The sequence below is a fragment of the Rutilus rutilus genome (assembly GCF_951802725.1).
Source record: "Rutilus rutilus genome assembly, chromosome: 25".
Lineage (NCBI taxonomy): Eukaryota > Metazoa > Chordata > Actinopteri > Cypriniformes > Leuciscidae > Rutilus > Rutilus rutilus.
Window position 1 is genome coordinate 19,203,736 of NC_140229.1, and position 16,782 is coordinate 19,220,517.

A 16,782-nucleotide genomic window follows, 5' to 3' on the forward strand; every position below is an offset into this window, starting at 1 on the left:
GTAACCATGGTAACAAACAGGCAGAGAACACGGACTGACTAACAACACAGCTGAACCAAATGAACTAACGAAGACGGTGATGATGGAAACCAAGTGTGGCGGGAAACTGAACACAATAGCCGCGTTTCCACTGTCGGGCCAGGGCCGGGCCGTGCTAGTGCGTGCCAGGGCCAGTCGCGTTTCCACTGTCACTTCCGGGGCTTGATCGGGGCTTACTCGGGGCCAACGGCCAGGATTTCTGGCCCGTCGAATACCTTGGGCCAAAGCGGGCCAGCTCGGGCTAGAGGAGTGGTTACCAACAGAGGAGGAGTTCCCTTTCGAAAGGGAACTCTACACTACGTCAGAATGACGCTATGGGGAACGCCTCAGGCGTGACAGGTGTCTGAAATCAAATATCATCTCACAGCAATCATGCTGACCGGCGACAGCCCGTGAATCATTAGCGTGAATGATTAACGTGCAACCTGCAAGTATAAAAGGGGCGCTTTGCAAACATAACAAAATCATTTTCGTCTTCAGGGACTGTTTTTGTCTGTAATTAAAAACGTCTACTCCAGCAAGGAAATGAAACGCACGTCCAAGGCAAGTCCTAAGGAATTTGTCAAATGTGTTGACCCGTGCCCAAGATATTTGTCGCCGGGTGACACTCACGAGATGTGCGTGTACTGTCTGGGTGAAGAGCACGCACGGGATGTTCTCGAGGGAGCATCCTGTGCAAACTGTGAGTGTTTTCCTATGAGAACGCTCCGCTCTCGTCTGGCTCTCTTCTCGAGGGGAGAGAGTTCAGCATCTGGTCCTCGCGGATCGGGTCCCGCTCGTGCCGAGGCAGAGCGGCGACGCGCTTCATGGGGCTCCCAGATGGAGCTCGCTGACAGTCTCGAGAGGGTTGTTCACCTCTCAGACGAGTCATCGACTGACGAGAGTGAGCTGCAGGTGGATGACGGAGAAGATTCTCCTACTGATACTGCAGCGAGTGCTCTTCAGGCTGGGCAAGAGATGGCTGAGGAGGATGAATCAGATCCTCAACCTCGTCAGCCATCCTGCCCCATGTACGCTGAGTTGGTGGAAGTTGGTGGAAGCTCAGGGAGAGATCGCTCGCGGCCGGTTAGACGATCGATTTCTCCCTGAACATAGACCACCAGCTCAACGGAGCCTCCCATTCCTTCCGGATCTTCATTCTGAGATCGAGAGGGCATGGGAGAAACCATACTCGGCCCGTATTCATCGACATCAGCGGGGTAATTTCGCTGATGTTGAGGGGATCGGGGAGTATGGTTATGTGTCGATGCCGCCCATTGACGAGACGTTTGCGAACTATCTCGTATCTGGGCGGGCGTCGACACTAAAAGCTCAGACTCTGCCATCCAAGCCTCTTAAGGTCACGGCTCGCTTGAATGGCAGAGCGTACATGGCAGCAGGTCAGGCTGGTGCTGCCCTTCACACCATGGCAGTGCTCCAAGCCTACCAAGCTGATCTGCTGCGGGATCTCGACCAGGGGACGGGGCTGTCCCCTGAGGCGGTCGCTGAGTTGCGCCGGACCACAGATTTGTCTCTCCGGGCCACTAAACAGACTGCTGCCGCGATCGGCCGGTCGATGGCGGCGATGGTGGCCACGGAGAGGCATCTGTGGCTCAACTTGGCTGATATCGGGGAGAAGGAAAAGGCCCTTCTCCTTGATTCACCAGTTTCGCCCACTAAACTTTTCGGCACCTCCGTTGAGGCGGTGGTTGGAAAGTTTAGGGAGGCGAAGGCGCGCTCAGCCGCATTTAAAACTTGTATACCGCTGAGATCCGGGCCCCGGCCCAGGCAGGCGGGAGGACCTGGTCCGTCTTGGTCCGAGGACCATAGACAGGGCCAGAGGTCTAGTGTTGCCTCTCGTGCGCCCCCTCCAGGGAGGAGTAGGACGCAGAGAAGGCGAGCCTCCCGCAAGAAGAGGGACTTAAGGGAGGTCATTCAGCGCAAGCGGAGCAGCGCTCAGCGGAAGTAAGGGTATGACCTCCCTGGAGGGCTTTTTCTACCGGCCCTCTCCCTCTTCTTTACTCCCCAGGCGTTTGCGTTACAGATCTATGCTTGTAGGTCGGCCCTAACCCGGGCCGCCTCTGTAGCTGGCCTAGGCTAGGTTTGGGATGTTGGAGGCGTTCTGCTAAGTATAGCTGCCACATTCATTATGTGTTAGGCTTCCTCCCCTAGATTTCAGCCTCCTCCCTTAAATGGGAGTTGTTGGCCAAGGCCCACCCCTTTCACTGCATTCAGGGGTGGTAGAGTAATGCAGGGTGGTAGTTGAGGTATGATCCTTCAGGCAGGGTTAGGCTGTCTTTCGCTCTGCGATGTGATAGTGTGCCAGACCCTGCCGAACAGAGCTACTTGGATTAGGCCTCTAGAGCTGGCTCCACTCAGCCCGTTGAGCTGAACCACTCGAACGAGGGGTGAAGGTTGGTTGGCTTGCAAGCAAGCCCCGCTTCCCCAGGCTGGGCACAGGACAAATCCCTGTTACCCTTTGGAGCCACTTGCAGGCCCGCTCCCTGTCTAACATTTCAGGGGCATATGGTGTTACTCCCCCACTAAACGCGGGGTAGTTTTGAGTAATCCATTCTCAGCTCTGTATTATCTACCTCACACCACGATGGCTCCGGTTGAGCAGGGAGTTCTAACTACATTTCATTCCGTTTTTTGAACTCCGCTCCCTTGAAGCCAGAGCATTGCCATGAGCTGACGCCCATGCATTTAGTAGGTAGGCCCTTTAAATGGGGCCTCCACTAGGCAGAGTGGCGTATGTTGTACTCCCCTGCTATGAGGGTATTGCTTTTTGCTGAGTACACTGCCTTTGGCAATGTGATTAGGTACCAGGATGCTGTAAGCGCTGTAGTAACAGTTTTTCTGCCTTGAAGGCTGCACAGTTAGGTAGTAGGCCCCAGCAGGCCTCCTTGACCGGGTAGCCCCTAAGATAGGGCTCCTAGGCCAGCTCACCTTCGTTGGTTGGCCCTGGTAGTTCGGGCAGAAGACTCACTACCGAGTAGTAGGTCTTAACAGGCCTCCTCGGAGGTGGGTCACAACATTGTGGAGCATACACTAGGTCAAAACTTTAGGAAAGTTTTTTATTAGTATGGTTCCAGCAGTGTTCATTAAAGTAGCAGAAAGACTCGCTATCAGCTAGTAGGCTCGACCGGGCCTCCCTGTTAGGCGAGTCCCCAGCAGCAGTACACATCCAGCTGATTAGACCGTTTCAGGAAGTAGGCCTCTTCAGGCCTCCCTGAAGATGGGCTCCCACATTTTTTTGTGGGGATCAGGTAGTAGGCTTTACTAGGCCTCCCTGAGGGCTGAATCCCTCATACTGTGGTACTAAGTGGCCCTGAGGTTGAACTATCAGGTAGTAGGCCTCATAAGGCCTCCCTGAAGGCAAAGCCCCATAGACAGTCAACTGGACTGCCAGTCTGGCCCACTGTCAGCTGTGGTTTTCAGGTAGTAGGCCTCTCCAGGCCTCCCTGAAAGTAAGCTCCTTCATGCCATGGTTCTCTGGTAGTAGGCCTCACCAGGCTTCCCTGGAGTTGAGTTCCATCATACTTTGAGTTTCCACTTAATGTGGTTTTTCTTGAGCTCCCACGTTCTGTGGTTATCAGATAGTAGGCTTCACCAGGCCTCTCTGAAGGAGAGCTCCCACATACTGTGGTTGTCAGGTAGTAGGCCTCTCCAGGCCTCTCTGAAAGTGAGCTTCCACGTTCTGTGGTTATCAGATAGTAGGCTTCATCAGGCCTCTCTGAAGGTGAGCTCCCACATACTGTGGTTGTCAGGTAGTAGGCCTCCCCAGGCCTCTCTGAAAGTGAGCTCCCACGTTCTGTGGCTATCAGATAGTAGGCTTCACCAGGACTCTCTGAAAGTGAGCTCCCACATACTGTGGTTGTCAGGTAGTAAGGCCTCTCCAGGTCTCCCTGAGAGTAGTTTCACAGTGGTGCTGGGTTTTTGTAAGCTAGTGGCCGCTTACTTTCAGTTTAGCAGACCTTATCAGGCAGCTTGCGAAGGTGAGCTTGCGCCCTGGCTCGACTCAAGTTTTTATTCTCTGCTACGGGTTCCCTCCTGGAACCTCTTTTTCCTGCTACAGCCTGGTTGCCTACCAGGTAGATCTAATGCTCCTCCCCTCACTGAGGGTCAGTATGAGTATGTGGTCTCCTGAGTCTGGTCAGTCGGTCGTAGGCCTCTCTTGAGGCCTCCCAGTTAGATCAGCCCTTAGGCCCTCACAGGCCTCCTCAGTGTTTTGAAACACAAACACTGAGTTGATCCGTGGATTGAGTAGAGAAACTCCCCTCGCTGGCAAGGGTTGTAAAGCACTATGCTGAGTCATACTCTCCAGGATATCCCGTCTCTGAGATCCGGTCCGAGTGGCTCACTGCCTGCTTCACAGTCCCTCGGGTTGGATGCCTTCCTAAAGGCAAGTGTCCAGAGGCTCTGTCTTCGGACAGACAGGAAGTGGCCAGACTGTAGTGTCTTATATAGTGACACCAGGTCAGGCCTGCCTGGTGGCGTTTCAGGCGGCACGTTCCCCTGAATAGTGACTGGCTGGGGTTCCTCAGGTTCCCTAGCCACATTCCCTAGAAGGGACCCCTTCTAAGAAGTTGAAGTTGTGGTCCTTGGCCCTTGAGCAGGCCCAGGTAGACCTTTCACTAAACTATGTTTATGGAGGTTTTCTGTGGTGTCATTTAGCTTGGGCTATGACCGTAGGGAGTGCTGTCACTGACAGCTCAGTGTGACCTGGGGGTGAGTGGTACTAGCGTTCATTTGAATTGCCGGTTCTGACAGTTGTCACTGCCTTTTGGCATGCACTCCCCTTAGCATGGTGGCGTTGGTATATCGTTCCCCATAGCGTCATTCTGACGTAGTGTAGAGTTCCCTTTCGAAAGGGAACGTCTCAGGTTACGACTGTAACCTATGTTCCCTGAGAACAGGGAACGAGACACTACGTCTTCCTGCCATGCCTCGGGGCCTGCCTGCAACAGTCCCTTCAGACGATAGGATGTTGTCATGTTTGCAAAGCGCCCCTTTTATACTTGCAGGTTGCACGTTAATCATTCACGCTAATGATTCACGGGCTGTCGCCGGTCAGCATGATTGCTGTGAGATGATATTTGATTTCAGACACCTGTCACGCCTGAGGCGTTCCCCATAGCGTCATTCTGACGTAGTGTCTCGTTCCCTGTTCTCAGGGAACATAGGTTACAGTCGTAACCTGAGACGTTTACCGTTGGGAGACGGCAGCGCCGGATGATTCTGTCAGCATTTAAGACTTAAAAATAAAATAATTTAAATCGCGTTCATGTTTGAATGCCTTCTGTTTGTGATGCAAAAGACTATGCGCGCTAGCCGTTACCATAGTAAACATAGTAAAGGCTTGAAGATACGCATAGTAAAAAAAACAACATAGCGAACGCTTGAAGAAATCAGACCAATCTTAAAAGGCTATCACAGTCATGTTTTTATTTTATCTGTCATAGCCTACGTCTCGTCTATCAAAAAATAAAGTAACTTTTTTTTTCGGGAGCTTCCTCTGTTTCTCTGACTGAAAATATCTGTATGGGAGTCGAGAGAGTGCTTAAGCTCCTCAGGTCGTATGGCATATATTTGTAGAAATTATCATTTTTTCTAAATGTGATGTAAATATGTCCTGTAACTAAGTTACCAGATAAAGAAACAGACGCGACTGAAAAAGTAAGTGTGTCCTCTTTCTTTTGTGAAATAGACCTAACGGTAATTTATTTCTGAGTGACTAATGTGCAATTTTTACATAAATTAATTCATTATGATCAATGTATCACTTTTTATTGTAAACCTGTGGTAAAACATCGATGCTTGGGTTTTAAATATTCAAGTAGCTGCTAAACAAACAAACAAAAAAAAAAGCTAGCAAACGGCCGCTTTTATCGTGTTTGTTTTCAACGCTGTTTCCAGTGATTTCTGATTAGTTTTCTGATAAAACTTCCATTTGTTGGTGAAATGATGGGTTAGTGTGACGTTGTCCCAGAGAGGCGTGTTACGGGCGTGTTTTAGTGAAGCGCTGTGGAGCTTCTGGCCCGACAGTGGAAACGCATGCCCGGTGCTATTGGCCCGAGGCTATTAGCCCGGCACGGCCCGTTTAAAGCCCTGGCCCGGCCCTGGCCCGACAGTGGAAACGCGGCTAGTGAACACAGAGGAAGTCCAAACATGAACAGAAATGTGACACCCCAGTGACGGGTAGGTTTAGGGGCGGGGTAAGCAGTAGGTCATTCGTACGAATTCATATGAATTCATATGAATTGGGCAACTCGTAAAATACGTAAAAAACAAATTCATACGAGGGAGGCCGTACGAATTTGTACAAATTATCCACCTCGTAAAATATGTATACGAATTGCTGTGAGATCGGGTTGGACTTTACATACTTTTAAAAATCAAGTGTTTAGTTGATCCTGATAACCGCTCATTGTCACAGTTGTAAACACGACGGCTTTCTTCTTCCATAAGGGGGTTTGGCATCATGACGACTTTGTTTCCAGGCAGACTGTTAAAGAATGCGGCTCACTCATCTCCTGGAAATCCTGGAGATATTCATCAGATGACGACTTTGAAACTCCCGAAGTGTTTCTCATTTTGTGTGCCATATGTATCAGACATTCAGCCCATGGTCCATGGGCCTGACGTCTGAGGCTGAGACTACTCCCAATGTTACTATCTCAAATGTACCTTTTATTTTTTACTCTGTGGCAACATCATTTCTACAAAAGAATATTATGTTGCGTCGTGCATGTTTCGTGACAGTTTCAAATTGCATCTTAATACTGTGAAGACATTTTTATTGTGTTTCTAACTGAAGGACTTGAATTAAAATTTCTAGTGAGTGGAGCTAAGAGTGTGCTCAGTTTTATCCGAAACAGATGAACGTAAATCTGGCATTTTTGTACATTTGTTTTTTTGTGTATCACCACAGTTCTGAATTGAAATGTTCGGCGGGTGGCGTTTAAAGGTTAATGAATAATCCATCACAATTTAAAATAACGTACACCTACACTAAACTTAACAGATAGTGTTAACAAAAGCAAATGTGACATGAAAACACAATTGTTGAAGCAACCATGCCATTTTAGCTTGTTTCTAGAAGTCTTTGAGCTCTTTTGTCGTAACTCATGTTTCACGGGACTCGTACCAGAGATCTCCACATCTGTGCCAGCTGAGCTACCGAACAAGCTGTTGTACTGCCTCTATTGTCCATTTCTGTTGGGAACTGCAGTGAATTGTATGTATTGGTACGTATTTTGCGTTTTGCAAATGCATTTTTCCAATGAGCCTGTGTTGCTGCTTTTTCAGCACTGAAAATGTAAGTTGAAATATGCCAATTTAAAGGAGCAATTCCGGCTAAGATTAAGTAAGCAATCTAAACTGCATGTGCCACACCACTTTCATCTGTCTTCACAAATGGTATCAAGCCCTCTCTCTATAAAGGCAAACACTGAGGCGAAGCTAAAAACCCAGTGTGAGAAGGGGAAGGGCTCTTTGTCACTTCAGCTAATTGAGTAATTGGCCCGAAACAGACCGCCGTTCATTAGGCTTCCCTCCCCCCTGCTTCCCTCATTTCTCCCCTCACCTACCCTACGTGATACAGAACCTCTCCGTCCATCATCCATCACCGTTTGACCATTTCTTAGTTTAAGGCCAACTAATGAATGTCTGCGGGCTCACTGAGGACACAGCGGGACTCATCCGGGCTGAAGACTCCCAATCAATTACAGCTCTATCTAGGACAATGTGCCATCCAGATACAAAGAGCTCTTTGAGAGTCATACACTAAAAGACGCAGCCGCAGAGAACAGCACAGAGATATGAGATACAAGCACACATACAAATAGATAAGCAAAAGTCTGAGATAACAAGTGATGCACCAGACTCGCCTCCCAAATCGGAATGAACCGCATTCCCGGATGGCTATTTGCGACGCTGAAGGGCAGTGGATGAGAAGTGTTTATCTTTGCACAGCGTGTGCGGACCTAGAGGATATAGCACTCTATGGGGTATGACAATTAGGGGAAAACATCGGTGAGTAATCAGTGTGTCCCTCGCGTTGACCAGCTCACTTACCGCCCATTAATGCAGCACTGAAGAGCTGAGGGCGAATTTGGCCGCTTGCCCTGCTGTCTAGTTGTGTTGTTGTTGTTTCCCCCTTTTTTTGAGCTATTCCACATGGAGGATGTGAAGGCATGATTCTGCTGCATTTCTGTTTCACTCAAATGTAACAGCAGGGAATGTAACTGTAGCTCCATCAAATAGAAAAACAATAGATTCTCCAGGTGGCAGTTTGTGCTTTGATGGACAAAACAAAGTTAACTTCACTATTCAAAAACAACATAATATATAAGTCGGTTTTCATTGTAATTTTTTCATTTTGGCTTTTTTTTCATTTTTTTTTTTTTCAAGTAGTGCATATAGAAGATGTATACAGTTACACAACATTCACAAGCCAGACTCAAAATGGAGTATCATCAGCTCAAGTACCACAAAACAAAATTATGTTTTATTAACAAAGTTCGGCAGGAGCACGTTCAAGTGATCTACCCATTCAGTACGATTGGAGGCCTACATACTGTATATAGCCACTCATCTTCATTCCTCGACAGTCTTTTCTGCATCCTCCTGCCACCTTACTCTCGGCTAGTTTCTATCCCAGCCAGGGATACGGGGAGAACTGTGTGTTCAGGCCACATTCCGAGCTCAGAGCCATCCCCTCGGACAGCACGACAAATACGCATACAAACTATTTTAAACAAATCGTTGCATAGAATTGAAAGCGACTAATTGCCTAAATTACATGACAAAAATGTTAGTGTGTAACGTAATCCATTACATTATACATTTAAAGTAATATAATCTGACTACTTTTTAAATACTATTAGATTACTTTTGACTTAACTAGTTTATCACATTGATATAAAAAAGTAATTGTAGTCTGATTACAAGTATTTTAAAACGTTATTTAATCTAATAACAAGTACTTAATTTTTGGAATCTGATTACATAATCCGGATTACATGTAATCAGTTACTACCCAGCACTATATAGCACTGGTAAGTGATGCAAGATAAAAATAAACAAACAGATTTTTATACAAGGTTTCAATGGGCCTCAAACTTGAATGTATTCTGTGTAGATTATTCGTAAAACTTTCCTTACGTAAATTGTTGTATTAAAATAAATGCAACAGTTTTTACCGCAATGTTTTTACCGCAACTCATTTTTCATGGATGTGGCCCAGTGTGTCGGAACATGAAAAGCGGCATGAAAAAGCCATTCTTGAATATAACACGCAGCAAGTGATGACAATTCTCCAACAGTTTTCATTAACTTATTTGACAATTAACAACATATATAATCTAAAGTCTCATCGCCAGAAAAAGTTTGCAAATGACTAATTACTGTTCGAGCCTTTCAGATGTTCATTAAGCACGTCAGGACTTCAAGACTATGACACTGATAGTCTTGCATGTCACCACATAACTAGCTTATTCAACACACATGGTGGAAATTGTCACAATGAATGATGCTACATGTGGCAGTCTGTTCTAATGAATAAACTCTCACTGAATAAACTTCAACATCCGAGACTTTCACGGATATGTGTATTTTTTTTCACAGTCTCAGTTTGCTGTTAAAAGCCCATGAGGTCGGTGTAAATCTGATTGGAGCGGACAGTTTCACACACATGAGTGAGCCACTGATAGCCCTTAAGTGAAGGGTTTGTAGAGTATTTAATGAGAGCGATCCTGGGTATCTGTCTGTTTTAATTAGAGAGGAAAAGGTCAGCAAAGTTCGTGGAACAGAACATGGAGGGAACCAATTGTGTCTTTTTAATTTATGCACACCACAGCGTTGCTTGCCCTTCAGCCACTAACGTGACAAGAGGTAAACTATCCACAGTCCAAACTGTGTAAACCTACAAGGGTTTATGTGTAACTCTGATTAGCATTGCTAACTAAAGCTATTATGAAGAAAACTATAGCGCACTTTAGTAGACTGAACTAAAACCTAAATTGAATTACTGAGAAATTACAGAATCCTCCAATTCTGAATGGTCTGATTTAGTCATTAATTTCCTGGTATACTCCAGTCCGATCTCATGCGGGGAAAAAAAAAAAGTATTTTATAAGGTGGTGATTTCCTATGAGTTCATAGGAATCTTATGAAAACATATGAAGGTTCACCCTTAACCTCTAAACATAACATCACTGGGGTGTAAACAGATCATATGAATTCATACAATTATCCACCAAATTGCCAAAACATAAAATAGTTACAATTTGCCATGAGACTGTGTTGTATAAATGTACCACCAGATCACACTAAACAAAACAGATGGACCAACCTTCTGACATTTAGGTGCAGGGAAATCTGAAAGCGACAACACACCAATAGTAAACCAGCATGCAACAAAGTGGTTACAGTTAATAACTGCACAAATGTCTTAACCAAAATCCTGTTTAGGTGATCCAAATGACAAAATTCTGTGCAATGAATTGTTCAAACTTTCTGAAGGGTGCACTGTGATTAAGATCTTATAATATCTGTATGAATTCAATAAATGTTGCTCTCATAGATGCCTGCATAAATGCCAGAGTAGTTACAATTTACTTTAGCAGAAATGGAATATTCATAGATTGTCTCATTAACAGAAAGCACTGCAGTGGTGTTATGAATTTATAAATATATAAAAGTTTGATGGAATACAAGACAGTTTTAGATCAAATACAATTTTATAAAGAAACAAACAACAACAACAAAAAATGGTTACAATAATAAAATAAAATATCGATGCACCAAAACTAACTAAAAGTCAACTGAAAGTGAAGACTACAATACAAAACTTCAGATATTTCAAAACAACACATTTTGGGGAGTTGTCTAAGACATTATATTAGCTGTGAAATCTTGTGAAAAAATACTGAACAGATCAGTAAATATTGTCTACTTGAAAACGCAAGGTTAATTGCCACGCTCAGCAGAAGGCCACCCCATGACATTGTGATGGAGCTTACAATAGCCTGTTTCTCTAATTAAACTGAAAGAATGCAGAAAGGCGGAGACAATATGTCCCTCACCTTGCAATTAATAAAGGAGGAATGATTGCTCTGTCAAAGGGAAAGGAAAAAAGATAAGGGAATCCATTATTTACATCCCTATTTCATCCACCAAATACCTTGGACTGACTCTGTCATTAATTTGAAGTTTACCCACAGTCATTTAGGGTCTTTAGAACCATGGTGTGATGTTCCATGAAGACAAGTAGACATTCATTCAGGATGTAACGCTAGTGTTTTTCATGTAGAATTTATTCTTAACTACTGTGTTTCTTAATTTGAATAGTTAATCCAAAAATAAAAATTGTGTCATCATTTACTCATCCTCATGCCATTGCAACCCCTGTATATGTTCTGTATTGGTGAAACATAAAAGATGTTTAGCAGAATGTGCAAGCTTCTGTTTTCCATACAGTACACTTTTTATTGAGATGAATGTGAATGCTATAACTGTTAGCAAGTAATTTTATGAAGCTATACTTACATGCTAACATGGCCAGCTAGGTCACCCCTCCTCACATCTCTTTACATGTCCAGACATGTGCTTCAACTCCTTTGTGCATGAATAACTCCATCATTAGCTAATAAGTGACACCACAGCCTAATCCAACAAGCACTTTGCCTCAGAGATAAACTTTCCTGTCATGTCCTGTTAGTGACCGCCCCTGGAATGACCATTAATACCTGCTGGATCGCAGGCTGTGAGGGCTAGACAATCTGACTTGACATCTATCAACATCAGAGCATCGTGCCGTGGACCATCTGTCATGCTACAAAAAGATCAGCACAATCAGACCTAATCTTAATAATGTCCTCTGGGATGTGAGTATATGGTCCTCTACACAACATCCCAGAGGAAAAAAAGATGACCTATTAGGGCTGTGTAAATAACCCCAGTGGTTAAAGACCGGTTTGAGGGAGCTTTTCATCATGCGGTAATGCTATGAGTATGATGGCTTAGGGTGAACATGGTTATTTTATGAGCTTTGCAATCATTGACTTCCCTCTGTAGCCTCTGTTTACTGCCCCAAAGGAAGATAACGAATCTCCATAAAGAGGCCAATAAAGATCCCACTCCTGTGGCCAAAGTGGCGGTTATATGTTGTTAGAATGGCTGTTGTTAGCACGTTTATTGTTTCTCAAGGAAGTACTGAGCTACAAGCAGTCAATATCCTATCATGCAATGCAGCCCTGAACAATTGTCAGCTTTATGTTCAGAACGTGCACTTTCTGTTCATTTGTTCAGTCGTGTAAATCCTAGATTTTCAGTAACTTGTGTTGCAGAAAAATCATTTAAATAAATGTTATTAATTTCACATTATACATTTTCTAAAAATAAAAAATCTAGGCAAAATAAAAGAATATTATAATTTAATAATATATTTTACTACTACTACTACTATTACTAATATTTTTGTGGGCCTGGTAATTTATTATTAGTATTAGTATTAGTATTATTATTAGTAGTAGTAGTATCAAAAAGTATTTCTAATTCTCAGAACTAGAAATAACTACGCACCTTATGAACATTTTGGTCGATACCAATCATTCTTTATATTTGAAAGCCGATAGATGATATATTGGCCGATAAATTTAAATCCAAATTTTTATATCATTTTTGACAGCCTGATTACAAAAACAAGTCTCACGATTAAAACCCATGTCCCAAACACACAACTGTTCTCATTATAATTTTATGTAGCCTATATGTCACATGTATGTTCAGTTTAGTTCAGTTTCTATGGAAGCAGATTAGTCTCAAATATAATTCACGCAAAAAACATGATTCACAAATGCGTAGACAATTTCACATGCATGAAACCTAATTCACGTGCACAAAAAAAAATCCACGTGCGTGAAAAAAAATATATATTCACAAAAAGCAATTCACATGCGCAAAATAAAATTATATAGCCTACTCATAAAATACATTTCACAAATGCAAAACACAATTCGTAGATATACAACTGTGCACAAAAACCTTTGAATGTTTAAAATGTACGAGTGTATCCTTGCATTTGAATGTGCAAATCGTCATTCACGTACGAATCGCCTTAGATATGTGTGTGTGTGTGTGTTTTTGAGACTTTGCTGGCAGCATAACACTGGTAACACAGAGCAGTCGTACTCTTTAGCCAATCAGATTTAAGCTTATCAATCGACCAATCAGTATCACGTGAGGGCGGGCCTACCTACATGTTACGTCATCAGCTTTCGACCAGTTCATGGCTGAGCAGAGGTAAGTGCAGTTAATCGTTCATTTCTGTGTTAACTGAAGTTAAAGAAGTTTGAGATCAGTTGAAGCAATAGTTTATGAACTATTAACTGATGTAAGCAAGTGTTGTTGTAATCAGATGTCCCATATCGTGTCAAAAATGAAGAAGAATGATGCTTGTTTTGTTGTATTTTAGCTGAAGGTACAGACAGCTCTCACAGCTTCAATCACGCTAATGATTGCAAAACAATCATCTGTGGTCAATACCCATCGAGATTGTTCTTTAAATAGTGAATAGACCTATTTTAATGAGCACCCAGTGTTTTTTGCCATTTGTGTATGATGTTAAATTATTATTAACACTTGTTTCCCTGCTTTTTATCAGGATTACTCACCTTTGGTGTGACATCTGGACAGCAGTCATTGCACGAACATCTTAATTCATGTTGTTTCTTAATTCTCTTTTATACTTTTTTTTTATTTTTTATTTATGTCTTAATTGGTAACACTTTATTAAAACGTTTCATTAGTTAACATGAACCAATAATGAACTGCACGTGAACAGCCTTTATTATTTTTTGTTAATGTTAACATTTACTAATACTTCATTAAAATCTTGTTAACATTAGTAAATGCACTGTAAACTAACAATGAACAGCTGTATTTTTAACTAACGTTAATAAAGATTAACAAACACACCAACAAATGTATTGCTCATGGTTATTTAATACATGAACTAATGTTAACTAAGTTATTGTACCTTATTGTAGAGTGTTAGCAATATATTCAACATGCATTTCCTTATGTTTTGTGCTGTATTGTCATCGCAAGGTTTTTAAATAAGTTTTTTTATTGTCATCTTAAGGTCTCAGGACAATATTGTGAAGCATTAATTTTACTTTGCCTAGTAAAATAGGCAAATCTGATTTTATGCTGATAAGACAAAGGTACTTATCATAGAGAGGCAATTAAGATTATGCGACTAAGATTACTCAGTAAACTCTATTCAAATACCATCACTTAATTTCCCACGTCCTCTGTCTGCACCTCTTGTACTATAGGGTTTTAGTACTTTAAATATCAGGACAAAATCTTATATGTCCTAACAGAGAGGTCTACTGATGACCGGACTGAACACAATTCATTTTTTAACTTTTCACTTGATGTATTGCACTACTATTTATATACTTTTAAAAGCAAAGTACACTCTGACTGGATCTCACAACTCCTGAAGAGACGTATATTTCTCTGTACTGAATATTGTGCTTCACAGTTTAGACTGTCAGTTCATGATCTTCATATGTAACAGGAACATTAATCATGATCAAGTCATTTTATATATTTTATTCCCAAAGGATTCAGAAACTTTCAAATTAATAAAACGTGTACATCAAATTGAACTATGTCTGAATCTTTTAATTCTTACAAGAACATTTAATAATGCATGCATAGCAAGGCTTTATTCCTAAAGCGTGTACATATAGTCCGCAGGAGACAAATTAATACAGTAACAATGCATCACTTTCAACCACTTGTTGAAACAACTGTCAAAATGGATGGCTTGCAACATGACTGTTTTCAAATAATTACAGTAGAAATGGTAAGATCACAGTACTGGTTGTCTGCAACTTCATACATCATCTGTCTTGGAAATCTAAAACAATAAAACTACATAATATATGCAGATCAAAACATGTCTCCTATATATGCACGTCATTACATACATTATCATAGGTTGAATCTGTGGTGGACAGGACATGAAAATCCATCAATACTAAAAATAAATGTTTATATTCACATGTGGACTAAACAGCAGTTAATAAACTATTGCTTCAAATGATCTCTAACTTCTAAACACAGAAATGAACGATTAACTGCACTTACCCATAGACAGTAAAAGAAATGGACACAGCGACCCCATTGGATTCAACGGAGACAAAGTGAAGCCAATTAGAAACTCTTACTTCCTGGGGGTCCAGCGTACTGCGCAGACTCAAACTGAGCTCGACGACGTAGATGTGACGTGAGCAAACCGTCTGTCTTCTAGTAGCTGTGCCAAGATCAATCTGAATCATTACCTTCCGAAACTCGCAGAGACAGAGAGCGTGAGTAGGAGCTGTCCATGATCTTGGAGCAGGAGAAACTTTTTGTAGGTGTTCTGATTAATTATTTTGTCATTTTGCCTCGACGTCCTCCCGATTGCCCGCGAGCTTCTCCTCCTGTCCATACGGTAATTTCCTACTGTGCGACAGAGAGTCGCGTGGCTGTGACGCAATCGTTAGCCTACTTTTACAAAAACTGCTTCTACAGGGCCATAACGTAAGCTACAAGGTAATGGAGCCTTTTATACATTTTCGTGTTTCTTTAGAAATAAATAATGGACAAATGGAGTCTTTAAACGCCTCAGATGTAAAGTTATTCGCTGTCAAAGTAACGCCAAAATGAATGGGAGTCAATGGGATGCTAACAGCAGGTGGGGTTCCGCTAGCCAATGGCGGCGCCCGGGGGTACCTTCAAAATAATACAAATCCCTGCCCCCCTGCACTTACCTCTGCTCAGCCATGAACTGGTCGAAAGCTGATGACGTAACATGTAGGTAGGTCCGCCCTCACGTGATACTGATTGGTCGATTGATAAGCTTAAATCTGATTGGCTAAAGAATACGACTGCTCTGTGTTACGAGTGTTATCCTGCCAGCAAAGTCTCAAAAACACACACACACACATATCTAAGGCGATTCGTACGTGAATGACGATTTGCACATTCAAATGCAATTGGATACACTCGTACATTTTAAACATTCAAAGGTTTTTGTGCACAGTTGTATATCTACGAATTGTGTTTTGCATTTGTGAAATGTATTTTATGAGTATATAATTTTATTTTGCGCATGTGAATTGCTTTTTGTGAATATTTTTTTTTTTCACGCACGTGGATTTTTTTTTTGTGCACGTGAATTAGGTTTCATGCATGTGAAATTGTCTACGCATTTGTGAATCATGTTTTTTGCGTGAATTATATTTGAGACTAATCTGCTTCCATAAGTTTCTGTCTTGTCTGAATTAGTTCTTGTTAGTCATTATGGTTTCTAACGTGACAATATGACACTTGCGCTGCACATGTTGCACTTAACTAATTTTTTTACGTTTTTGAAGTGATCATATTTCAAGCAATTCAAATACATTGTGGCGAACAGTGCTCATCTGAAGTGTCTCAGCTAGAAATAATCCATTATTTAACGGCTTTAATATATTGACCAAATTTTTTATATCAGCCAATCATATATCAGCTGATACCGATATGGTGGCAGATATATCATACACCCCAATAAATAACTATTAATAAACTATTAAAACCTTTTAAAATTGCAATAAAAAACATTTAATTAAAAACTGCCCCCCAAAAAATTACTTCCAAGAGTAAAAAAAAAAAAAAAAAAAAACTGGAAGTAATACAAATGTCATAGTCTTTTTGGAAAAC